The sequence below is a fragment of the Cavia porcellus genome, unplaced genomic scaffold, assembly GCF_034190915.1.
Source record: "Cavia porcellus strain 051 isolate PalLab524CR breed Dunkin Hartley unplaced genomic scaffold, mCavPor4.1 scaffold_34, whole genome shotgun sequence".
NCBI classification, from domain to species: Eukaryota; Metazoa; Chordata; class Mammalia; order Rodentia; family Caviidae; genus Cavia; species Cavia porcellus.
The window spans coordinates 22,541,952-22,567,705 of record NW_026947517.1 but is presented as its reverse complement, the minus strand read 5'-3'; the positions used below and the strand labels follow the sequence as shown (position 1 = coordinate 22,567,705).

General features: G+C 42.5%; 1 long non-coding RNA gene across 1 annotated transcript; it reads right to left on the bottom strand.

Annotated features, from left to right (window-relative positions):
* Positions 1 to 491: 491 nt before the first annotated feature.
* LOC134474671 (uncharacterized) lies at positions 492 to 18,247 on the bottom strand. The gene is made up of 2 exons (XR_010045543.1): positions 16,083 to 18,247; positions 492 to 10,385 (listed from the first exon to the last, which is right to left on the bottom strand). It is a non-coding gene; the product is annotated as an uncharacterized LOC134474671 (long non-coding RNA).
* Between the last annotated feature and the right edge of the window lie 7,507 nt (positions 18,248 to 25,754).

Sequence of the window (25,754 nt, the reverse complement as noted above, 5' to 3'; positions counted from 1 at the left end):
GATGATGCATAAAGGCTTGATTGTTGCCCACATACAAATATACCAGCAATCTTGGACTGGTGGTGGAATGTTATCAGTGAGTCTCCAACATTAAGAGGTCAAACAGTCTGCTCAATTAAGTCACAAGAGGCACAATACACGCATCACAGTGTGGTTCTAAGACAACTGTCCCTCCCGGCACAGGTGTTGTTCCTCACTGGTTCGTGACATCCTCTCAGCTCTGAGTCATCTGGCTTCAGAATATTTGCTCTTCAGAATCAATTTAGGGTCCTGGCCTTAACGCATAGAACTTTCTTTTCCCAACAGCACTGCTACTGTCATTGCTGCAATTATTACTCATCTATTCCCTTAATTTCCATTTGCTCAAATGAAAAACAATCTGAGTTCACTTAAAGCTGACACCACTGTCACTTCAGTATGATGTTGTCCCTTTACTGTTTCTGAATGGATAAAAACCAACCACTTCCTCAAAAATCAGGAAAAGATTGATGTTCTTTCTCACCACTTCTAGTCAATGTGGTACTGGAGATTTTACATAACACAACTGGGTAAGAGAAAAAAGGATGTATGTCAGAAAGGAAGACAAATTATCCTTATTTGAAAGTTATAAAATGCTGTATTTAAGCCCTAAGCACTCCACCAAAAAACAAACTTCTGCAAAATAGGATACAAAAGTCAACATTTAAAGATTGCTTGCTCTCAACCAGTTTATTATTGATGGAAACCAAGAGAAAATTCCATTTATAGTAGATTGAGAAAATACCTAGCAATCAACCTAACCAAGGAGGCAAGAGATTTCTACCTCCGTTTCCTGAGACTTATAGGCAACAATTTCTAGGTGACAAAGATCTCCCATGTTTTTGGATAAGCAGAGCATTATTCAAATGGCTACTATAAAAAGCAATCCAAGTTGAGTTTCCATAGGAATTCCCATCCCGTAACATTCTTCACAGTACCAGGAAGATTTACATTGAAACACAGGAGACCCAGCAGAGCCGAGGCAATGCTGAGTAAAATGGGCAAGGCTGGAGACATCAAGACACCCACTTTCAATGACACCAAAGTCATAGTAACAAGGAAAAAGACCAGGGTGCCACTTTGTTCAACTCCTATCAAGTTGGGAGCCACACCAGGTCAGACCTCCAAGAAAATCAGAGCTTGAACAGATAGACCTGTGCTACAGGAGTTGTCGTCTCCAAGTTATTAGCCATCCATCTAACCAGATATAACCTGCAGAGTCAGAATGACCGATTTCTCATGTTCACTTCATCAGGTTCCCTTAATACCTAACAGCCGGTCACCAGACAAACCTTATTACTACATTAACTGTGTTGCATTGTTGGACTTGTTTCCCCTGGTAAATCACATTCCAGAAGAGAATCTTGGATACTACGTCATACCTACTTTTGCTTGCCTTCATGTTAACCATTTAGAAGAGTTCTTGCCAGGTATGTTGCCAAGTATCCCTCAGTTCATGGTCAATTGTTCTGATGGGTGAGTTTACACATTTGGGGAAGCCGAAGTGACCCACAAGAACACATCAGGAGCCACAGGACACTGAGTATTTCATTTCTGCCTGACCCAGGAGCACTTGGTGAATCCAGTTTTATTGGATTATCTCTTGTAGCTTTCCGTTTTGTGATGAGGCCTTGGAAGATACTTTAGGACTATGAAAAGCCTTTACAATTTGGTTATTGAACCAGGAACTACCAAGATAAGGATGATAACACGATAAGAAATGTCTCAATTAGTGACTTTGGACTTTGGGTCTTAACCGCCAGCAAGCCCCTGGCAAGCTTACTCTTCAGCTCCTCCAGCAGTCCCCTCAAAGATTAAAATAGGACACCTCAGATGGCAGAAGTTGTAAGGTTCATGATGTCCTAAATAAAACTCTAGGAAGACCACTGCATGAGTCCATTATGTTAACTCTTGAAGAGGAGGATCTTTGCAGATGGAAACTGTCAGTGTATTGGAGGACGAGGGCATCAGAGCATAGATTAATCGAGCATGTCCACAGGGAGAGGGTTTTGGGCACCACAACTCAATCTATCCAAATCCCTGATCAAATATTGAACAAAGACACAGGTCTGATCAATAAGAGCAGTTATTAAAGCTAAGTTTATTCACACTGACAGATGTTTCATTCCGGTCTATCAAACTCTGAGCATCACACCCAAGATTGACTAAGTGGATTCAAGCCTTGGCTTTCCTAAGATGAGAGCCTTCCAAAGAGCATATTGATGAAAGAAATAACTCGGGTTCCAAAGAAGCAAAAATGTTATGCCAGAAAAACTGAACCCATGGTTTAGGCCCATTTTCTGCTCAGAAGTATTATTTTTATTATTGCCACAACATGATCACATTCACAGGGTATTTGGACCGGTACATGATAGATACCCTCCTCTTTCCATTCCCTTCTGTCTTCAGCCCCTCTTGCTCTCCTGATTTACAAAATTGTTTCCATTTTATCCTTTTCTTTCATTCATTTTTCTCCCCCTCTCTAGTTTCCTTTTGAAAAATTTCTTCCCATTTCATAGTATTATACGATGATTTTTAAAACTTTCAGTTTGTCATACAAGAATGGGATATTTAAACATCTCCAATTTATTTCACTTTAGTATGCTCACAAGATCCATTTGTTTATAGCTATAAATGTCTCACGTGTATCATTTATGACTGTATAAAAGTTGTTTATCCACTCATTGATGGGTATTTGGGCTGTTTCCAAGATGTAGCTATTACCAACTGTTATAATCATGGGTTTGCATATATTACTATGGTATGATACATTTTTAATCCCTTTGGGAAGATATCAAAGGGGAAATAGCTGGGTCAAATGAGACCTCTCATCCTAGTCTGAAGAATTTCCATACTGATTTCCATAGTGGTTGCACCAGTCTGTTCTCCCAACAGTGAAGGGTTCTTTTCCCCCACCAGCCCCACTAGCATTTGTTGATGATTGTTTTTATAATAGCCATATATATTGAATCTCAGGATTGTTTTAAGTCACCCCTCCTGAGTGACCAAAGATGAACTGTTTTTCATATGTTTACTTTCTGTTTGTACTTCAGCTGAGAAGTACAAATTTATCTCAGATGCCATTTTTGGGTTGGGTCTTTAAATTTAGGGGAGGGCATCTGATTTAAAGATAGAAGATCTGGATGAAACAAAAGGAACCAACCATGAGCCCCTCTTCCATATCCCTTCTCCCAGAACCTAGCCAGCCAGCCTTTCTGTCAAGTCAAGAATATACTTTGCATAAATGCTGCCCAGGAGTCAGAGGTAGTGGCACAAAGCAGGAACACATATTCTGAAGCTCAACTGGAATCTTGCTTTCCCCTTTATGCACTGGGTAGCCTCAAGAACTTCACTCACAAAGCCAGGATTCCATCTCTGGCCTCCAAGTATGAAGGCAGATTGGCCAGTAGTATCTAGAGGTCCCTCTCCAGTCAGAGGTCCATCACTTCAGAGGCAGAATGGAAGCGACAACATGAAACTTACTTTGGCTTCCTGCATGCAGTCTGTGGTCAGTGACCAGTAGTCTAGAGTCACACCAACACTTCTGAGCATGAAAAACCCACTTTGAGGAATGTGGAAAAACCATAGGAGAAAAAAAGCTGAAGATTTTGGCTCATTTTCTTTGCTGATTCATTGTGACTGATTTTCTTCAGAGGAATTTCAGCCTTTTGGCCATTTTTGAGACTACTTCAATTCTCATATTCATCTTGAGAATCATTCTCCTGGCTTCCAATGCATGTCCCTCAGCCTTTAAGCACAGACACTTAAACTTCCAGCACTGACCCTTCGGCCTTTCTGCCATATATCCTCTGGTCTCCCCAGCAAGGATACTGCTGCCTATTAGGACTTGGACAGGATTTTGCCATGGGCTTCAGGTTTTCACTGGATGCTTTGGGTCCCCAACCCAGGGAGAATCACTTTAAGCTCTGCCACATATGACCTCTAGTAGGGATTGACAAAGGCACCATGGGACTGGACATTGAGAAATAAACAGCTCTCGATCCCATAATATTGGCTACAGAGAAGTGGTCTGAAGGGACTTAGAAGTGAACAAGTGCTCAGAGCATGTTTGCCCAGGGTTTACTGAAATTTTGTCATGCGAATTGTTGCCTAGGGCAGGAACTAGAAGCCAAGACACTACTCAGTCACTGATTGGTCCATGACAGATGCAAAGATCATTAGCTCTCTGGACCATAACACGAAAGGGCAGGCAAGTTTACTGTGCTTTCACTTGTTATTATGGAGTTGCCTTCAAACTAGAATTCAGGGAGAGCTTCTCCAGGCTCTAGATTCCCTGTCACTAGTTGTGAGATGCTAGGTATCTTTCCCCTGGCCAAAAAGCCTTGGGGTACTGTGCTTGGAAATAAGTCTACAACTGAGACTTGATACAGTTCTCTATTAGTATTCCTCATCTAAGTAGCTATGGCACATTTCCTACTCAGAACTTAGGTCTCTGACAGTCACTCCCAGATATGCTAAATATGGCCTATCTTGGAGGGATAAAGGACATTGTAAAATAAAATTTTGTATGAGAAGACAAATGGATGAAGACTACCATCTTCAGAAGGCATAGTAAATGGCTTTCAAGTGTTCCTTGTGACCAACCATGGTATAACTTGAGGGACATGGACAGATCCAGGCCGTCATTACCTTCATAATCCAGAAATTTTTCCAAGGCTGGAAGACTGGGTGTCATGTGAGCCCCATGGAATGAGAAAAAGTGATGCTCTTTGAGGTCACACATTTTAGTTGACATTATTTAGACTATTCAAATACATACTGGAGCAAAGTCAGGTTCAAATGTTATACCCCAGACTTTAATGCACCCAAGAAAAACCTCACTTACAAGCAGTTGTCCACAGAGCTCCTTGGGAGACTCAGAGGATGCAAAGGTTCCTTTCCCCCACTAGTTTACTATGCCTTTCACTGAGCATTTTTCAGCATGAGCGTGACCAAAGTAGCGTGAGGACAGTGCTATCCATGTTGTATCCTACTGTCTCCAGGCTGGTGGATCAATAATGAGTAAATGTACACTCTTGCTGCCAGGTCAAGGTTAGGCAGTCTTAGCCTGGCCTGAATGTCCATTCAGGAGACTGAGTGGGGCACGACACCCTGAGGAGAGCTCTGCTTCAATGTGCAAACACAGGGACTGAAGAATGCATACGTGACTCTGAAAAGGATTGCTTAGATCCAAACTTCTAGAGCTCATTTTTGATAGTGCATGGTCAGATTTGGAATCTGAGAAGTAGGACTTCAAGTTTCTAACATACACTCATGACAAAGGACACTGGAGCCATTCAGAACTGCTCACCAGGGCCCCACAACTCCTGCTGCACTGTGATCAAGCTTCCTCTGCCCAATCTGTCTCTTCTTCCTTCTTTACACAATGAAACCATAGCAAACAGGCTCACTGTGCCAACTCAAAAGCCTTGACCCTCTATAAAATGGCTCTATATGCAGGACCAACAAAGTGGTCTGAGAACACCAAGTTCTCAGGTACTGACCCCTCCCCCTGCTGACAGGTGCACATTTTACCCTCTGCATCTGAAGCAAGTTTGGAGCAAGTTTGGATAACATTTGAACCTGACTTTGCTCCAGTATGTATTTGAATAGTCTAAATAATGTCAACTAAGATGTGTGACATCAAAAAGCATCACTTTTTCTGTGAGAGACGGTAGATTGCAAAGAAAATGGCTATGTACATGGACGCCCACAGCATGGTTTTTGATCCAGCCAAAACTTGATCACCAAACAGCCTCTTAAAGCCATCACAAGGGAAGAACCTAGGGCTTCCTGCCAGTGAATCAGACCCGGGCATTGTGCTCTGCCTGCTTGGTAGAGGCCTGGTGGGCTTAGGTTGGGAAGACAGGCACTTATCTTGCCAAGAAACACAGTAATAAAACACACCTTTATATAGAATTGCTAGGCTTTCTACACTGAGGTAGTTGATGGTTTTGAACACATTTCTAGAACTCCAAACTCCTAGTAATCAATTCCAAGGGATCTTGATGCTTGAGGAGGAAGCTACATAACCTTGCCACACTTTCATTCTCTTTTGTTTCTGGGAACAGTTTGGATTTGCACTGATTACTGAGCATTTCCATAACAAGTAAAATTATGAGACTGCGGTAAAGAGGTCAGAGGATACCAAGCCATGTGGATTCAGCATGAATCCCAGGGATCTCACCTCTCCTGTATTTCGTCTGTGGGACAGTAAGAAGAGAAAGCCATAAAGGACCAGTGGTTAAGACTTCTGCTCCACGGCTAAAAAAGACATAGCACCCATGGTGCCAAGTTCATTTTGGAAACGTGTAGACTGATTTGCCTCAACCTGCCTGAGGAACTTGTGTGAACACAGAGAGGAAAAGGGATCTTTTTAAGTCAGTGATACCAGCAATGTCCATCTTAGGAGCTACAGGGTGATTGTAATTCTCCCTCTGCTTTGGTAAATTCCAAAGAGTGATGAGAGCAGGAATTCATTAAAACGCCTGATTCCCTTTCAAAGTTGAGTTAAAGAGACAAGGTCCATACTTGTATTTCCTAGATGGGTCCTATTACACCAATAGTTTGTTACAACCCAGAAGAGTTTACTGTAGATCCCAGTACATACAAAATTCATTAGAATATTTCTACACAGAATGACTGTGATAGAATGCACACCAAAATACTGCAAATAAGCAGAGAAACAGATTTTGACAGTGGAGGTTCAAACCTGTAACCGACACTGTGTTTTGCTATGTGTCACTTTTTTCTACTCATGTTGAGCCATTCTGGAAAGAGCGCTGTTCAAAAGGTTCAAACATAAGGGATCATTGAAAGCCATTTTCTCTTTATTCTGTCCAAGTTTTTCTTCTCTTTATTCCCTAGAATATCAGCACCATCCAGGTAAATGACTGAACATTTTGTCTCTCTCACCATGCTGGCTCCAGTAGTGCCACGAGTGGCACCAAAACCTTGAACTCAAGGTTGAGTCCACCATGACTCCATGAGTGAGCTCATACCAGATCCCAGGAGAGTGCATGCAAGGGTCCAAGTCATAGCTGGTTCATCATTTTTTGCTATACCATCCCAAACAGAAGTTTTAAAAATCTTAGTTTCCGTAGCTAAAGAAATATTGAAAGAGATCATTCAGTTTGGAAAACTCTAATATAAATACAAGTTTCCCTTTTCCCGTTTGATACATCCTTAAAGCAAATGAATTGTGCAAGAGTAAAGACAATGGGATTGGAGGAACCAAACCAAATGCACTTCCTAGTTCTTCCAGTGTGTGATGTGACATTTGCCTAGCTTCTAAGCCCTGATCCTGTGTTTCCTGATATCAGATATGGAATTGTTCCATGCCGGCCCTTTGACAACTAAGAAAAAGCTTGGGAAGAATTTCAAACAGACCCATGACTTGGCAACTGCTGAGTGAAAAAAATCCTTTCTTCAATAAATCTATGGGATGTATCGTTAGGGTGAATGGATCTGGGGGGGGGAACGCGTGAGGGCATTAACTAGACTCAGTTAAGTCAGAGTAGCTGTAACGTGGTTGACAACAGAAAATTCAGTACATGTTTTCTGTTAGACTTCATCCCTGCCCCGCAGCAAGGCAATACTTCTATCATAGAGCCCAGATTTACTCGGGCTCCTCTGAGCTGTGTATTTGTCACATCCCTGACCCAATGGGACGAAATGAGGATTCCATATCCATTCCTCTGTATGGTGTACTATAAAAAAAGTGTGAAGGAGCAAAGAGGCTCACAGAACTCAACTTCTCCCAAATGGAGCTCACATACCAATTTTATTCTATATTACACAGGTTATTAGTCACACTACACTAGAAAGGTGTTCCAGGAATTCAGGCTTCTGATAAGTCCATCTTCCTTGACTAAAAGTGCTTCAATGGCTTAAGACAGGACATCTACTTCCCACTGGAAATTTCTTGTAGGGATCCCTTTTATGGCTTGTGTTTAAACCCCCCCCAAAGACTCACATGGTCATGAGTCATGTTTTTCACAGGTGGCTGGATCTAGAGTGTGACTGACTCTTAGTGCAGTGCTAGGGTGAGGCTGTGAGGATCAAGTTGGGGTGATTACTAACCAGTTCACTGACTAGATTGTCTACCCTGGTAATCTAGGTAACCTAGATAGAATATAAAAGGGGCATTAAAAAAGCTGTTAAGGTCCCTTTCACTGTCTTTTTCCTGCCATCAATTGTTCTCTACAATGCTCTTCTGCCATGCCTCTGCCTTGGAGCCTGTCACTTGTGTACTGAAACATCTACACACGGAACAAATAAAGCTTTCCTTGTGGGCATTGGGTATTGTGTCTCAGTAAAAAGTAACCAAGGCCTTCATTATACTTAGTCATTTGTGTTCAGGGAATTCAACATGTCCATAGGCTCTCCAAAGTACTTGGTAACTCCAGCTTTCTTTAAATTCATCTAGGATTACAGCAACGTTCACATCACAGTTCTGCGCCTCAGCATAGTCTCAGCACTCTCCCCAAAGGTACTCTTCAGGCACCAGGCCTCTAATGGCAAGCACGGAATCAGGAAATGCAGACACACACATTTCCACTGCACTAGTACCCCACTGGCCGCTGGTATTCTTCTGATTAGAATCAGAACAAAGTCTAAGACCTTGTGTGTGGCAGCCCAGTGGAGCCAGAAAAGCAGAGGGTGGGGAAACATGGGCAGAGTTTGGGAAGAGAAAGGTAGATTGATCCTTCGGCAGGGAACCCTCATCCTGAGCATTAAGGCACCTTCTGAATTTTGGATTGGAAAAAACTGGTACCTTCATCCCTCCTCAACTCCACTCCCAACTGAAAAAAGACTCCAGGAAGTCAGAGATTCAGGGCCAGTCGGTCTGATTCATTCTCACCACAACAGCTCATCCCCAAGCTAAAACTATGGAACAGGAGGTTGAGAAGCAAAGACCTTTTGATTTCCGTATTTCAGCTACAGAGAACAATGACAAGGACAGAAATGTGGAAATGAACTGCTCAGTGTTCACAACTTGGGATTCATCCCAATTATTTTAGCCTGGAGTTCTGTCCCATCAGTCCTTTAAATGTTTGAGACAATAAGCCCCAAAACAACTGCATAGTTATTTACTAAGGTTTGTGCCACATTATGAGACCAAATTAGGTCAGGATTCTGAACCACCAAGATTCCACAACCAAGACAGGAAAATAAACAGATTCCTGTTCCTTTTCATCTTACCCTGGCTTCCGTAAGACAATCTATGCTAGTGTCTTCACCAGGTCCTAACTTCACTGTCACAGCAGGCCAGCTGTGAAATCCTTTTCTATTCGCAAGACACCTGGTACTACAATAGAAAATAAAGTTCAGAAAAATAGATATATTCCTCAGGTTTAGTATTTCTTACCTAGGCACAGTAACAAATACTACTATAACTTACTGATTTGTAACTCAGTTCTGACAGTTCAATTTGTGAGTTACCCCCAGACCCATGCAATAAATGTAACCAGAATATCAAAGAAAAATGAATGGACAGAAAGCATACAATAAACTGAATCATAAAACAGATGCCTGGAGATCATCACTGAATTTTAGATGAAAAAAAAAAAACAGTGTCCAGCTAGAAAGGGTCCCTCCAGATCCAGTGTGGCACACATTCAGAAGAAGGTAGACAGCAACTCATTGCATGCCATCCAACTGAGAATCAAACGCTCTCAGACAGGAATACCTTACAGCTTTGTGTGGGCTCTGTCATGGGCATATCAAAAGTTTTGACCAAAACTAGGAGTGGGAGGAGTGTGGGGCAGCCTGTGAGGTTTTGTCTTATTAGATAAGAAAATTCATACTAAAAAAAAAAAAAAAAACCCTAACATTACACAAAGTTTTTTGCTTTCAAGCTATTCTTGATGGATCATCAGAATTACTATAGAAGAACCCAATGTAGCAAATATATTGTGATTTTACTGAATTTGTATTGAATTCTTTCCAGAAAAAGAACATCTTTATTACAAAATTTTTCCCCATTGGAAAAGTTATGGTGGACATTGTCTGGGGCTCTTGAAATAATCAACATCGTGAAGAGAGTCAGTGGAAGCTGTCGCCATTCACGCAATCAGAGTCATCATTGCAAACAGAGGCACTATCTGTCTCCACTCCTCCTGTGAGCCTCATACAGGGAGGTGCAGATACCAGCAAATATGCCCTGCTAACACACATGACCATCCTCAGAGTAAGGGAGCATCCAGGAAAAGAACACATCCCCAGCCAAGTTTGTGTTCTGCAGCCTCAGAGTCACAGATCAAAAGTAAATTTAGACGTTGCTGCCAGTGGTGAAGGGGCACAGGACCTGATGATTAGCTCTCAGAAAATAACTCAGCCCAGTGAGGTCAGGGGTCTCAAGAGCTCTGCAAGGAAAAAAAACAAAGACACCAAAGTTGACAACAGGATGGCTTAAGGAATTTTTTTATATCAACTTCAACTTGTGAGAATGAAGGTTCCAAGAATCATGGAGTGAAGGACCAGAGATCCAGGAATAACACATAGGGTAGGGGGGTCCTGGGCTCAACTCAATGACCATAGAATTAGATGACATGGGACATCTGGCTGGCTGATGGAACCACTTTATCAAGGTGCTCAGGGAGGGGAATCACATGACAGCTATAAAACAGGGCACAGTGAGCCTGAAGATCCTCATGCCTCCATGGCTCTCTGCACCTGCACCAGGGAGACATCGTGTAGACATGGTGTCAAATACAGCTGAGCACCAAGCCTAGACACTCAGTGCCACTAAAGGATTCCATTTACATGGATCAAACATATCCCTCCCCCAGCAATTATGTTTGTATCAGGATAACAAATGAAGAATGCATTCCTCCCTGTGAAATGTTTACTGAAAGGACAGGATGGGGAATTTCAGAGGTACTTGGGGGCACAATCTTAGGAAAGCTATGACAGCACTTTCTGCATCATTTCTCAACTGGTGAGCACAACTCAGGCATCGTTACTGTGGGGCCTGTGCCTCCAATGATTTCCTGTGTGCTGCAAGTTTCTCTTACACGGGAGGCACTACTATAGTTAGAATTCATCGCATCTGGGCTTCATTTTGATCTTGCTCAAAATTTTACACTTGTGTTGGGCAAATAAGGACAGTAAAAAGATGGCAGTCACCTTTTAATCCCCAGAGTCAGGTCTGGCTAACACCAATGGCCCAGTACCCTCCCTATCTCTATCAGGAGCATGGGGCTGTGACCAGGATGGTTCCCATTCCAATAGGGTCCATCCATGCATAGCCAGGAAACAACGCCGTGCCTACAAATTTGTGAAGATTGTAAAATCATGAAGGACTCTACCAGAATAGCACTCATAGCAGCAGCCAACGAGAGCCCGGCCCTCCGGCCTCCATGTTCATGCTGCCTCGCCAGGTCACCTCTTGAGCCTGTCTGACAGGGTACAATTATGATTACCCTGGAACAGCTCATCATTGACGCTCCAACTTGGAGCCAAGATGAAAGTGAGAAGTCAAAAAGCTCACAAGCACTCTCGCTTCAGAGAGTTCACGGATTCTCCATGAAACTGGAGGAACTGAAGGAGAACCTAAAACATGAATGTGGCATAAGCAGCTTCTCCAAGAGGGACAGATAAGAACCGTGGAGATCTCTTTGCCAGGCTGTTTAACAGAATCCTAGCAGTATGCAAGATGAGTAAGAACACTGTTCATATTTAGGTCCTTCAACTTGGACCTCCAAAACTGGGTTACCTGATGCTGGGATTTTTTAAATAGCTGCATGAATCATATTCTAGAAAATTCAAAGATCCAAAGCAAAACAAGCATGAGCTCATCTATTGAGGGCAGGGAGGTGGTGAGAACTGGACAAATCTGACATCAGAAACACATCTCTCCCAGAAATGAAACCTAAACAGAAGTGGTGACTTCTCAAAGGAAATTTACATCAACAGCAAGAGCTTTAAGGAGACCCTAATGTTTAATGTAACTTTAAACCAAAGTGCACACAGACCACTTACAACAAGCCCAGGGGAGGAAGACTTAAGAGGTTCCCTACATAGCCTATCTGCTTCTCAGAGTTTGCAATACACAGCAGTCTACATCGAGATCCATAGGAATCAGTGATCAGGAAAAGTGTACAAATGTCCACCAGGTGTGATCAAAGGAAAAACAAGAGCACCTGGAATAAGGGAAAGTGAATGTTTATGTCTCCAAAACTCTGACTCAGGACATTTCTCATGGACACTGGGTAAAGGTCAAACTCAACAAGTACCTCATAACACGAGACTCTTCTACTTTCATTTGCATTTGGCATGAGGTAAGACAAAAATCTATCTATAAAAGGAACAAGAAACAGAATGGATGAATGGCCAAGCAGAAGAGGAAAACACCAGAATGGAATAGATTTCTCCAGGCCTCTGACCCACAGAGCAGATCCCAGGGCAGGGACAGCAATGCCCAGGAGATAGTAATGGCCATCACTGCACCAGTATTTTGGAATGGAAGCACAACATTCATGTCCATTGGGCCTGTGTCAGTCTAACAAGACAGCAAGTCAGGCAGTGGATGGAGCAGCACTCTCCTTACAAGAGGCAGAAGGGCAGCTTCAGGCTTATGCCCCTAAGAGATGAGACTGCCTTCATCAGCCCCGCTCTTTACCATAAAGGAAGCTGGATTGCTGAAAATACAGTCCTATTAATGAGGGATGGGACCTGAATGTCCAAACCAGAGCCTGGACTCCTACTGGCTCATATGGTACAGAGAACCAGAGCCAAAGATTTTGGCACCTTTGCTGTAGGTGTTCCAAATCTCTAGCAGTCTCAATCAACTGCCTTGGGATGTTTTGGAAAACAAGAGGTGCCATGTGGGCAGAATATACATCTACATCTGTCCCATGGAAGCTGGGTCAGGGTGGACCCATCTGCTCCAGGAGAGGAGCCTCCTGCACCGCGTCAAGATTGAAAAACAGTGCCTGGATTTTAGTAGAGCTCTTTCCCCCATGTTAACACTCTGATCTATTTTGCAGAAACTATATTCCAATCCTAAAGGCGGCTGCCAAAGCTACTTAGCCCATCTGTGGAAGACTGCACCACAGCTGGCGGCTAGCATGCTTAGCATCACCGTCACAGGAATGTTGCAGCCACCACTTGGCAGATACCGAGAATGACAGCCACTGCGTGCTGGAGGGTTCATGGGTTTTAGATGCTCTGCCTGACAAGGTGGCCCCGGCCATGTTCTTTTGACTTCTAAAATGTAAGTGTTGAGCACAAATGCTGAGTACAGAACTCATAGTACTGAACCATCACCATCAAGTGCGTCGAGATGTGGACAGATCAGCTACAGTGGAACATGTGTTTGACCATGCCAAGTTGCACACTGCACTGCAGCTGTTACAACAGGCAGGCCCTGGCTCCACACAGCTCCCTGTACTTTTCCTCAAAGCAGGTGCTGTAGTCTTGATGGGCGAAAAGCACACTACACAGAAACAGCACTGGCAGAGCACTGGTAAAACTTTAAACATCAAATGTGATGCCAAAGAAAACTGTAAAGTCCAAATAGGCAAGGCTCAGGTGCCAGCTCAGGTCCCAAGGAGGTGGGGCTCAGTTCAAAACACTGTGAAAACACATGTAGCTCAAGTGCCTAGGTGCTGCTATTCCAGATACCAGGACCTTAGACAGTAGCACAACTCTCTGCTTCTCTCAGCTTTGTTTTCCTGCATCAAGCATTTCTACTGCTTCTCTAGTCGGTGTCAAGTTCAAGAGTCACTTTCTGATTTCTGGCTGCGAGATGCCATATGAAAAAGGGACACAGACTTTACCACCACACTTGAATAAAAAACTCTAGAATCTTCTGTTAAAATGCAAGAAAGGCATTTGACTCCATTTTCTGTATAGGGAGTTGGGGGGGGGGACTCAAGGTCAGTGCGAGCTCCTTAAATGACTGAGTAGTTGTGTGACAAAGTCAGGGTCTGGCCAGCTGGTTGAGGAGCTCCAGCCCACTGTGCACTGAGATCTGTACCATGTTTTAGGTCAGTGTTTGTGACCCTACAACAGCACATGTGCTACAGCAGCCTGTATTCATTGAAAGCTCTAAAATGTTTCGCTGTTGCAGATTATTAAAGCGTAAGCCTCGTCTGCCAGGTCTTTGGCAGTTTCAGAATTAAGGATGCCACAGTACATGCTACGCTTAGCTTCCTAACCCTGTCTGAGTTACAGGCATAAAGGACACATGGATTCTGTCTCCTAAGTTATCCTCAGTCTAATTCCCAAGACATCCTTTGAGTCCTTCCCATAATGTCAGTTAACACTTGGTGGCCTGAGCATTTTCCCAGGAAACACGGCAGGAGCTCTACACATGAAGGCCAGGTGCAAAGCATTGGTGCAGTCCATGGAAAAGCCAATGCCCAGCCCCAAAGTAATATCAGATGCAGGGGCAGAGAGCTGATCGTGCTCCAGTACTGGAACTTGAGGCAAGAGGAGCTGTGTCCAGAGACTATGAAACTTTCAAAGGTATCACTTAGCTAGCTATGGCTTACCTAAGAAGCTAAATTGGATCCTGGAGGTTGAGGGAAGTATCTTGGATGACTCTGCCTGTTTTATGCACATCCCAAAATTAGTATGGCAATCAAGGAATCTATCGAGCCATGATTCTGAAGAGGAATACAGGTGGCCAACATAACCTAGCCAGAAGCCCAGGGAGTCCTAGAGAAAGACCAAGGACTGGCTCTTTGCAGAGTCACCTAGGAGTCACTGATTTTATTCATCTGACTACAAGCAGAGCTATCTGTAGCATAGATACACAGGGACACCCCCATCTCAGGTCTCAACTCAGGCCCCGGGACAGATATCCCATCTCTTCTAAACCACCATAGGGACCCAAACTGAAAGCCCAGATTGTGCAGCAGATTGAAGCACAGCACTGCGGTTAACCAGCCACATACCAACAATGGTCCATGTCAACTGAAGTAGTGAGGGATGTCTAGATAGACCCACCTCCCAGATGATGCCACCATACAGGCATCTGCTTCAGTGCTGGGTCTCCATGTAAAGGTGATAAAGTCCTGGTATACAGATCACACAGTAGGAGAGGAGAGTACCATGGCTTCACCCAGAAATTTAAGAAGGACAACTACAAGCCCAATATTAAGATCAGCTGTGTGGAGGAGACAGGCTGGAAGCAAGCCCACCATTTCCATGCCAAGGGCTCAGCCGAGAGGAAGACTGAGCATGGATGAGGAAGCTGGAGGAGCTGCTGCTGAAGACTGAGCTCCAGAGACACCCTTGGACATGGTGCTCTGCTCTGGGAGAAGGCCCAGGAAAATCTGTACACTGTACCATCACCAAGTTACACCAATCAGGCTTTAGTTGCCTCCCCCACTTAATGTTACATAAATCTCCCTCAAAAAATTCCAAATCACATTGGTGTTTGCCATTCTGGTACGAGATTTTTATATGAACTACTTTGGGTAGTTGAGCAAAATTTATGGAAAATTCTAATTGCATCCTAAAGTTTCAAGTTTGACTTAATATTGTGTAATTTTCTCCTCATTAGACGTGCATGGCATTAGCTGTTTCCACTCTTGGTAAATAAGGTTTTAGCTTCTAATACTCACAATCTCAAGTTAATTGGACCAACTTCCTAGAAATTTAATATGTAGAGTGCAAAAGACATCTTCCAGGGTGTTTTCTCATGTAAGTGTATGGAAACTTTCTGCACTGATAGTGACACACATGTATTTGAGCTCTACTGAGTATACTGAGTCCTACAAGAACAACTGGCAGAACCTAGAGTGAATACTTTGGACAGGAACATCCTCAGCCAACTGGGATGCAGTCACCTGCTGCAAGTGTGGGGCAGCCATGCCCTGGAAACTCCTCAGTTCTGAGGAAATTGAGAATCTAGAATAACCGGTTTCCCTCCATGTTCAACTGGATTATAGAAACTTGCTTTCTAATTTGTCAGTTAAAACCCAGAGCCACTTGTTAAAATCACTTTGCTCCCCTGTAACTCTAGATGGAGGTGCCCTGCCCCCGTCCATGAGCACCTCAGAAACCCACACCCCACAATGCCCCACACCCACCCAGAACACAGAGGCTACCTTCTTGCACACACAGGATTCAAACATTCAGCCCAGTAACTTCAGCCAGGTGGAAGTGATCCTTGGCGAGTTGCTTAACTGTTATGATCTCTAGTTTGTGTTAAGCATCAAGTAGGATGTTGGAACATTCTTTTGGGATGCCTCTCCTGTGAGGTTAGCTGTGAGGAATGAGAGCTCACTCAGTTCAGGACAGGACAGAATCAGGGGGGGAGCCAGGTACAGGGTAGGATTCACCCCATGGACAGGTTTCCTCCCCTGCCCATCTAAATTTTCAGGTACATGCGTTACAGAATGACTCCTGTCTTCACACATCACACCTGATCACCTCTTCCCATTCCCTCCCCTTCAGACCTTCGCTCTTGCCCTGCCATCCTTCAGAGGAAACGCTGGGAAGAGGACTACTGGAGCCTGCACAGGAAAGAGGAACCATGAGTTGGTTTTGAAATGGAGCCCTCACTCCACCCATGAAATTCATTCTAGTTAAGACTCCTCCCAACAGCAGCTGAAACTTTTGAACATAAAAGCCAACATTTGACACTAATCAGGCAGAAAACCTGACTAGGCTTGCAGCCTAGGTCTATTTGAGGAAGCCGGGCTGCATTGAAGGATTCAATGTGTACTTGTTAAGAAGCATGGTGAGTATACGGCTGTGATATTGTAAAATAGGGAGGGGCTCACTTTGGCAAGATGTGTCCTGGATTTTCAAAGGCTCTTGGGAGCAGTTTTGTTCAGGTCTCAGTACCCCGAGCACCCCTCACCCAAGGGGTTGGGAAAATATAGCCCAGCTGGGAAAGATACCTGCAGGGTAGTGAGGACCTAGACCCAGCCCCCCCACACACAGCTGATGCTGCCATTGGGGGAAACAGCCATTGTGGGGAGGGGTAAAACCAGCAGTGGACTCAGTCCCTTCGACAAAGTTACCCAAGTTACCCCTTTATGTGACCTCTAACCCATGTCCTCTCACTGCCAGGATGTCGTCACTTGGTGAGAGCACCATGTTGTTCAACCTGCTACACCCCTATCTTTGCATAGAGGTAGAATCCAAACGCCAGGACGAGGCGGCCTGGCTTCTGAGCCAGCACTCAGCAAAGATCAGCAGCACCCAAGTTGTCACAGCTGCTCTGGGTCAGCACAAGGTGTGGTTGGTTAACTTGGGAGAAGTTGGGGACTGGTTTCCGCACTACAGTAGGGTGGGGTGGCGCCACAGAAAAGCCCATGGCCCATAGGAAACCAGCAACTTAACTCACCTTGAGGCCTCCTCAGGGCCGCCCAGGCTGAAATGCGAGCCGGGTCCCTGCTACCCTGTCCCACCTACTGCCCAGAATCCACAAGTGAGCAGGGCAGTGATTTTCCCCTTCCACACTAGGGCTTGAAGGATGGTACTGAGAGCAGTTGCTCATCCTTCAGATGCCCAGGAAGAGGAAACACACCTTTGCAGGTGTGCATGCAGGGAAACACACCTCAGTTCCCTGTGCCACCTCCCCTTTAGGCCTTAGCTTGCAGAGCCTTCCTCCCTCATGACTGAGCCTCCTGATCTTGACATTCAAAACCTCTGCCCAGGTTTGGTAGAGAAAAGGTTCTAAAAAAATATATAAGGACTTTCAACTCAGCAGTGTCAGTGCCTGCTCAGCAGATGCAAAGTTGTCAGTTGGATTCCCGGCACCAAAAATAAATAAATAAATAAATAAATAAATAAATAAATAAATAAAATATTGCAGGTTTGAGGTTCATAGTGGCAGTCACATGCACCCCAGGGAACCTGCTCATGTAGATAGTATCTCCATTTTTTTGCACCTTTTTTAATCCTTCTTTCCCTCCATACTTAAAGCTGTTTCTAATTTTTCCTTCAATTTCTTTCTTCAAATCCTTTCCTAACCCCTCCTTTCCCATCTCTGCTTCCTTTTTCCATCTGAAGAACCTCCAACTTCCCAGTGTCTACGCTGTTTTTTCCCCTATTTATACATTGAAAGAATGGCTATCGTCAAGAAGACAACCAGAAACATAGTCCTGCTGCCACAGGGGAAGAAGACCCCTTCTCCTTGGTTGTCTAGATTCCCTCTGAAACTACTGAAATGCTAGAACAGCCCCAAAGTGAACAAAACAGTGAACAAAACCCCTAAGGAACACCCAGTTTGAGAGCAGGAGCATATTCTCCCATGCAGACAAAGAGCAAAGAACACAGCGCCCCAACAGGGGCTTTTATCCTGCCCCTGGGTGTTGTCCTCACTGCCCATTGGCTGGCCATCTTGCCTCACCGCCCCTCACTGCAACACCTATCACCTGGGCCCAGGGAGCCACGTTTGACGCCAGCTGTGCTTAGTAAGTGATGTGGCCACAGCTCCGGGTTTATGCCAGTTGCCCCAGGGTGATTATTTATGGGGCCAGCTTTCACTGTCCAAGGATCCCTGTGGAAAAACAGCCCTTAGCAGAACAGAATATATTTGTCCTTCTGTATTTAACCCCAGAGGTCTTGCAGAATGTCTCAAATTCGCAGCAGGTGAGAGAAGGCATGGGGAGCCTGTGGATGGAATTTCTCCAACTCAGCTAAATACACCACAACTGTAGCTGTGGCTCCTTAAACCCTAACTGGACCCTGACAACAAAGCTGCCCCTTTCCTTAGCCTTCAGCCTTCTCCCTGCCCTCCAACCCCCAGCCACTGGCCACCTGGCTGCTGTTCAGTTCTGGTAACTTGGGATGCTGTCTGGAGAACTGGGTGTGGGGGTTTTCATCTGCAGTTTGACTGAAGTCCTCACGAACAGATTCTCCTTTAATCCACACTGCTCTGGATTCACATCCCAGCCCTGAGACTGTCTTTAAACTCTGGACCAGCTCACTGGTCTTTCCTTGCCTCAGTTTCTCCATCTGAAAAGAGGATATTAGAGCAAGAGAATCAATGTACATATGTGCATGTTCATAAAACAGTTCATGGAATATAATCAGTGTATAAAAGTGGCTGCTATTTAAACATAAAAGGAGGGAAGGAAAGGTCAGTTCCTTCGATAAGCAGGCTTTATGATGTCATTAAGTGCTTTGGTTTGCTTCAGGCGATGGGCAATTACTTTTATCCATATCCTCACCTCACAGAAAATAAAAACCTGGAGGTTAAAACACGTGCACCAAGATCACCCAACGAGAAAGTGTAAAGTCTGGCTCTCGACTTGAGATTAGCTAGTTCCAAAGTCCATGCTCCTGCTCTATCGCAGCACATACGTTGCATCTGTCCATGCTAAACTTCAAACTCTTAACTGCCAGGGCTTCTCCTAGTGCAGTCCACAGGAATTCACTCAAGTCCAAGTTTCCTCTATTTATAACCCTCGGGATTGTGTGTGCTTTGATCACAGTGCCTCTTTGGACATCCTATTTCTAGACTAAAGAGTGGGCATGACAGAGTTGATCAGCCTTCTGCATATGCATCTTTCTAGAAGTTAATCCTGTTCCTTTTCAGAAAGACATGGGACCAAAAGCCATAGAGAGATCACTTGATTTCTTTTATTCTTAGTAATACCTAGACTCAGACACTATGGTAACTACTGTTAAATCAGGTTATCTTGTGGTGAAAACTATGTTGCTTAAATTATTCTGTTCTGACCTGTATTGTCATGTCCTCTTTTATCTCAATCTCTCCCTTTTTTAAAAAAATGTATTTTTTAATTATTTTTTAACTAAGCGAAAAATTTTTAAACATTAACAGGATATATTATAGTAACCATTTTGATTTCCTGTTAACTTAATTTGAGGCCCTGTATTGCTCTCACCATTTTGTTTTGACTGATTTTACTCTATTCTGTTCTGTTTGATAGTATCAAGATGATTGAGGGTATAGGCAACTACTTTGAACTCAATAAGATTCACTGTGATGCCCATTCTGGTTTGACTATTATCTTCTTTTGAAGTATTGTAATGTCTCCAAACTTTAGGTTTTATTGGTTTTGATGTGTACTTTTGTTCAATTTTATTATACATGATGATATAGGCAATTCTTTTTAACGTAGCAAGAGGCATAATGGTAACCGTTGTTGATTACCTTGTATGCTGTTTTTATATCATGTACTATGCCCATTCTTTGGTTTAACTGTACTGCTTTGTTTTGTCACATTTGGTTGTATTCTCTTCCAAAAAAAAGTAATAAGAACTGTGGGAGTAATAAAACCCAAAATGAGTAAATGTTTTTGTAAAAAGAGAGGGAAAAAAAAGTGCTCTAAAGGATACAACTGCAAGTGTGTTTAGGTGTGTAAGACAGATTACCATATTACTAAGTTTTTGTTGGATCATTGAACACAACTGTTTGCAGTCTCACTTTTTGAATGTCTACTTTGTATGCTTTAATTTTGTAACTTGAACAATTATTTCTAACATGACAATATGTAATCTATTAACTAGTGATTTCTTACTGTTTATTTTTTTAATTCTTTATTACTTGTACCCTTTTACTGTTTTTTTTCTTTAACTAAAAATTAAAGATAATACCGAGACTTAACTTACTTGTCTTAAGAGAATGGATACACAGCTGGATACACAGTAATTATTGTAGCAATAGAGTTGCTACAAAACAGCTCCCCAGAGACAGGGGCTTGTAGACTTCTGTGCATTTTTTCACTGTGGCTGTCCTGCCTAGAACGGTGCCTGGCACTAGCAGATGCTGAGCAAATGTATTGTTTTAATCTGAACAGGAAGCTGAGCCATATTTTACAGTGTTGTCACTGTGCCTACAGACTGGAGATGCATGGAATGACAGCTCAAAATCAAGGGGGCTGCACACAAATGCCCGATTTTAACCTGAGCCTGCCTGTGAGACTGCATTGAGGACTCAACTTTCACCCAGGCAAAGATGGGACAAACCACGTCACTGAATCACAGTGGGCCCAGCAGAACACTGGGTGTGACCAGCACTAAGTTCTCTTCCTCAGGCAGTCTCTTTCCTCTATGGACAGTGTGCCACCATGGCCAGTGTGCCCCCATAAGCAAGATGACAGCCAAGGAGAATACTTTCTTCAGAAACAAAGGATCCCTGGTGTCATGACTGTTTCTGTGACACCTGTGACCACATTCAGCTTCACTTTCCCAGAGGGATCACTTCAGTACTGTCTAAGTCTAGGTGCATACTGAAGCTCAAGAATGCAGAGGTTGAGATTCTGTTACTTAACAATCCCTCTTCTATTATAGACACAGACAAGCCTCAGCCCATGGGCAACAGGGAAAGTCAGGGATCCTAAACAAATAATGTGTGCTGTTGATGACTTTGTAGCACACTACTCCAAATGTGCAGGTATGATGGGGATCCCTGAAGTCTCAAGAATCCCTATTGAGAGTCCTTGGCTGCAGTAGGCTGCCACATGTTCAGGCCCATCCCGGTCCTGTCCATTTTAGCAAGGATTAATCCCTAACATGTCATGATCTTAGCACCCATCACCAATCCTGTCCTCCCTATTCAGGGCCTTGTAGAGGAGCCAGGGTTCCAAGAGCATGGAGAGGCCCAGCATACAGGCACCTCTTGCAAAAAGGGGCTCCTCACCCCTCACCTGTGCAGAGAATGAGAGCAGTCTGCTGGCAGCTCCTGCAGCACCTACACAAAGGCCATGGGTACAGAGAGGGTAAGTTAAAGCATGCATCAGCCCAATAACACTTGCCTTCTGTCCTGGGGAAAGACTGAGTGCATTTTTGCTTGTGTGTAGGAAAGTTATAAGATTAGGTATAATCACAAAATGGTCTTTGCACCTGAAGTTTATGGTTTAAAGAAACATTTCTGGCTGTCAAGTTGCAAGGGTTGGATTGTGCTGGTTGTCCATTTGAGTCACTAATGCTCAACTAAATTGGAACAGAATAATTCTGGGTGTGGAAGGCTTTGGTGTGGAAGCTTCAGAAATCACCCTAGAGAGGATCATCAGCAGGATGTAAGAGGGAAACAAAACTAATTATTGGTCTCCTGTGCCAGGGGAGCTGCAATTTTCACATTGGATTCATCTCCTCGCTTTCAGTGCCATTCTCCCTCTCCAGCATTGGCCCTTCAGCCTCCTAGCGTGGACTCCACAGTACAATACATCAGTCCCTGGGCATTTTCCTGGAACTTTCAAATCCCCAGTGTACAGACAGCCTTATTGTACTCCCTAGCTCTGGGCAGCCATTGGAAACCAATCTTGTAAGTTTTCATATTTATCCTGTATTATATCTGTTGCTTTACTAACTAGTGACAACTATGAGGAAGTATCATCATCTCAGTCTTTTTTTTTAACTTTTAATTTTTTAATTTTATTTAAAAGGAAAAAGAAAAATACAAAACAAAACAAAGCAGTATAAGGGTACACATAACACAGAACTACAAAAAAATTTAAGAAATCACCTGTTAATAGATTACATATTATCATCTTAGAAATAGTTGCTCAAATCACAGTATCAAAGATTACAAAGTGGACATTCAAACAGAGAGACTGCAAACAGCTGTGTTCAATGATGCAAAAACATTAATATAGTCAGCTATTAACACTCCTAAACACACTTGCTGTTATATCCATTAGAGCTTTTTTCCCCTCTCTTTTTTACAACAAAATTTACACATTTTGTTTTTTATTACTCCTTAGTTCTTATTACTTTTTTGGGGGGGGAGAGAATAAAGTCAAATTTGGCAAAACAAAGCTGTCAGTCAAAACCAAGGCTAGACATAGCTCATGCTGTAAAACAGAGTACAAGGTTATAAACAATGGTTATCAACGATGTCTCTTGTTTCCTTAAAAAGAATTGTCTATCTAATTAGATATTATAAAGTTGGACAAAACAGTAGAGAACAAGACCAATAAAACTTAGGCATTGTAAACATTACAGGACTTCCAAAGGAGACATTAGTCAAACCAGAATGGGCATCTTAGTGAATCTTATTGCCTTCAAAGTAGTTGCCTATACCCTCAAACTTGATACTATCATACAGAATGGAAAAGAGTCTAATCAGTCAAAGCAAGATTATGGGAGTATTACAGGACTTCAAAACAAGTTAATAGGAAATCAAAAAGAGTTACTATTATATATCCTGCTATTTTTTTTTAATTTTCCCCTTAATTAAAACAAACATAAGAAATAACTAAATAATTTTTTTAAACAATAAGGGGGAGATTGAGATAAAACAGGACATAACAATATAACAATACAGGTCAAAGCATGACAGTTTCAGCAATCTAGTGCTTCACCACCAAATAACCCGACTTAATAGTAGTTACCATAGTGTCTGTCTTTTTCCTTGAAATATTTGGATAAAACTTCATATACTATAGCTTCAAATATTTCCATATCCAGAAGCTCAGAATAAAGCCTTTCCAATTAATAAGTGAAAACTTTATAAGGCTTCAAGGCTACATAATGGGGAATCATGATTACCACATATTTTTATATATTTGAATCATTACTTACATTAGGGAAACTATTCGGTATTCATACATGCGAGATTGATTTATTTCACTTATGAGTATGGTCTCAAGCTGCGCCCATTTATTGATAAATATCTCAATGTGATCCTTCTTTATAGCTGAATAATACTCCATAGAAACACCATGACTTTTTTATCCATTCCTCACTTGATGGACACTTGGGTTGTTTCCAAGATCTGGCGATTACAAATTGTGCTGCTATAAACATAGGTGCACATATATCACTGTGGTATGATGCTTCCAGTTCTTCTGGGAAGATGCTTAGAAGTGGAATAGCTGGAATAAATGGGATTTCCACTCCCAACTTTTTGAGAAATCTCCAGACAGACCTCCACAAAGGCTGTACCAGTCTACACTCCCACCAACAGTGCAGGAGAGATCCTTTTTCCCCACAGCCTCTCCAGCATTTGTTGTTGTTGGTTTTCTTGATCCTGGCCATTCTTTCAGGAGTGAGATGGTATCTCAGTGTGGTTTTAATTTGCATTTTTCTAATGACCAATGATGATGAGCATTTTTTCATGTATTTATTTGCCATTTGCATTTCTTCATCTGAGAATTGCGTATTCATCTCAGATGCCCATTTTTGGATTGGATCTTTGAATTTTGGAGGTCTGAGTTTTTTTTTTAATTCTTTATATGTTTTAGACAAGAGTCCCTTGTCTGAGAGAGAGTTCACTAAAATCTTTTCCCAGTTTGTGGGTTTTCTTTTCACTATGCTGGAGATTTCTTTTGACATGCAGAAAATTTTTAATAAGAAGTGGTCCCAGTTATTGATTCTGGGAAGTATTTCCTGTGCGGTTTGAGTCCTGTTCATGAATTCTCTACCTACTCCTATGTCTCCAAGGTTTCTACCCAATTTGTCTTCCAATAGATTCAGTGTTTCTGTTTTAATATTCAGATCTTTGACCCATTTAGATTTTAATTTAGCACATGGTGATAGACATGGGTCTAGCTTTAATTTTCGACAAATGGAGAGCTAGTTTTTCCAACATCATTTATTAAAGAGACTGTCGTTCTTCCAATGAACCTGCTTGGCTCCTTTATCAAAGATAAGGTGGTTGAGTGTGTTTGTATCTTCTACTCTATTCCATTGATCTATGGCTCTGTTTTGATTCCAATACCATGTTGATTTTACTACTGTTGCTTTGCAGTATAACTTCAAGTCAGGGATTGCGATGCCTCCTGCTTTGTCTTTGCTGCTTAGAATTGCCTTTGCGATTCTAGGTCTCTTCTGGTTCCAGATGAAATTTAGGAGTGATTTCTCTAGATCTATAAGGTATGTTGGTGGTATTTTTATTGGGATTGCATTGAATCTGTATAACAGTTTTGGGAGAATGGCATCTTCACAATGTTTGTTCTTCCTATCCATGAGCAAAGGATGTCTTTCCATTTTCTGAGATCATCTTCAATTTCTTTTTTCAGTGTATTATAATTTTCACTGTATAAGTATTTCACCTCTTTCATAAAAGTAATTCCTAAATATTTCATTTATTTGCTTGCTAATGTGAATAGCCCAGTTTCTCTTATTTCCCTCTCTGTGATTTTGTTGTTCGTGTATAGGAATGCTATTGATTTCTGAGTATTGATTTTGTATCCAGCCACATTACTGAATTTATTTATTGTATCTAAGAGTCTTTCAATGGAGTTTAGGTGGTCTTCTATGTAGAGTATCATGTCATCTGCAAACAATGATAATTTAACTTCTTCTTTTCCTATCTTTACCACTTTTAATTCTCTTTCTTGCTTAATTGCTCTGGCTAGTACTTCCAGTACTATATTAAATAGAAGTGGTGATAAAGGACATCCTTTTCTTGTGCCTGATTTTAAAGTAAAGGCTTTCAATTTTGGGCCATTTAGTATGATGCTGGCTGTTGGTTTGTCATAAATGGCCTTTATTATATTGAGGTAAAGACCATCTATTCCAATTTTCTGTAAAGTTCTTATCATGAATAAATGTTGGACCTTATCGAAGGCTTTTTCTGCATCTATAGAAATGATCATGTGATTCTTATTTTTGGCTTTATTGATATGGTGGATTACATTTATTGATTTGCGTATGTTGAACCATCCTTGCATTCCTGGGATGAATCTCACTTGGTCATGGTGTATAATCTTCTTGATGAATTGCTGCGTCCTATTTGCCAATATTTTATTGAGAATTTTTGCATCTGTGTTCATTAGGGAGATTGGTCTATAGTGCTCTTTTTTAGTTGGGTCTTTCTCAGGTTTTGGCACTAGAGTAATATTTGCTTCCAGGAA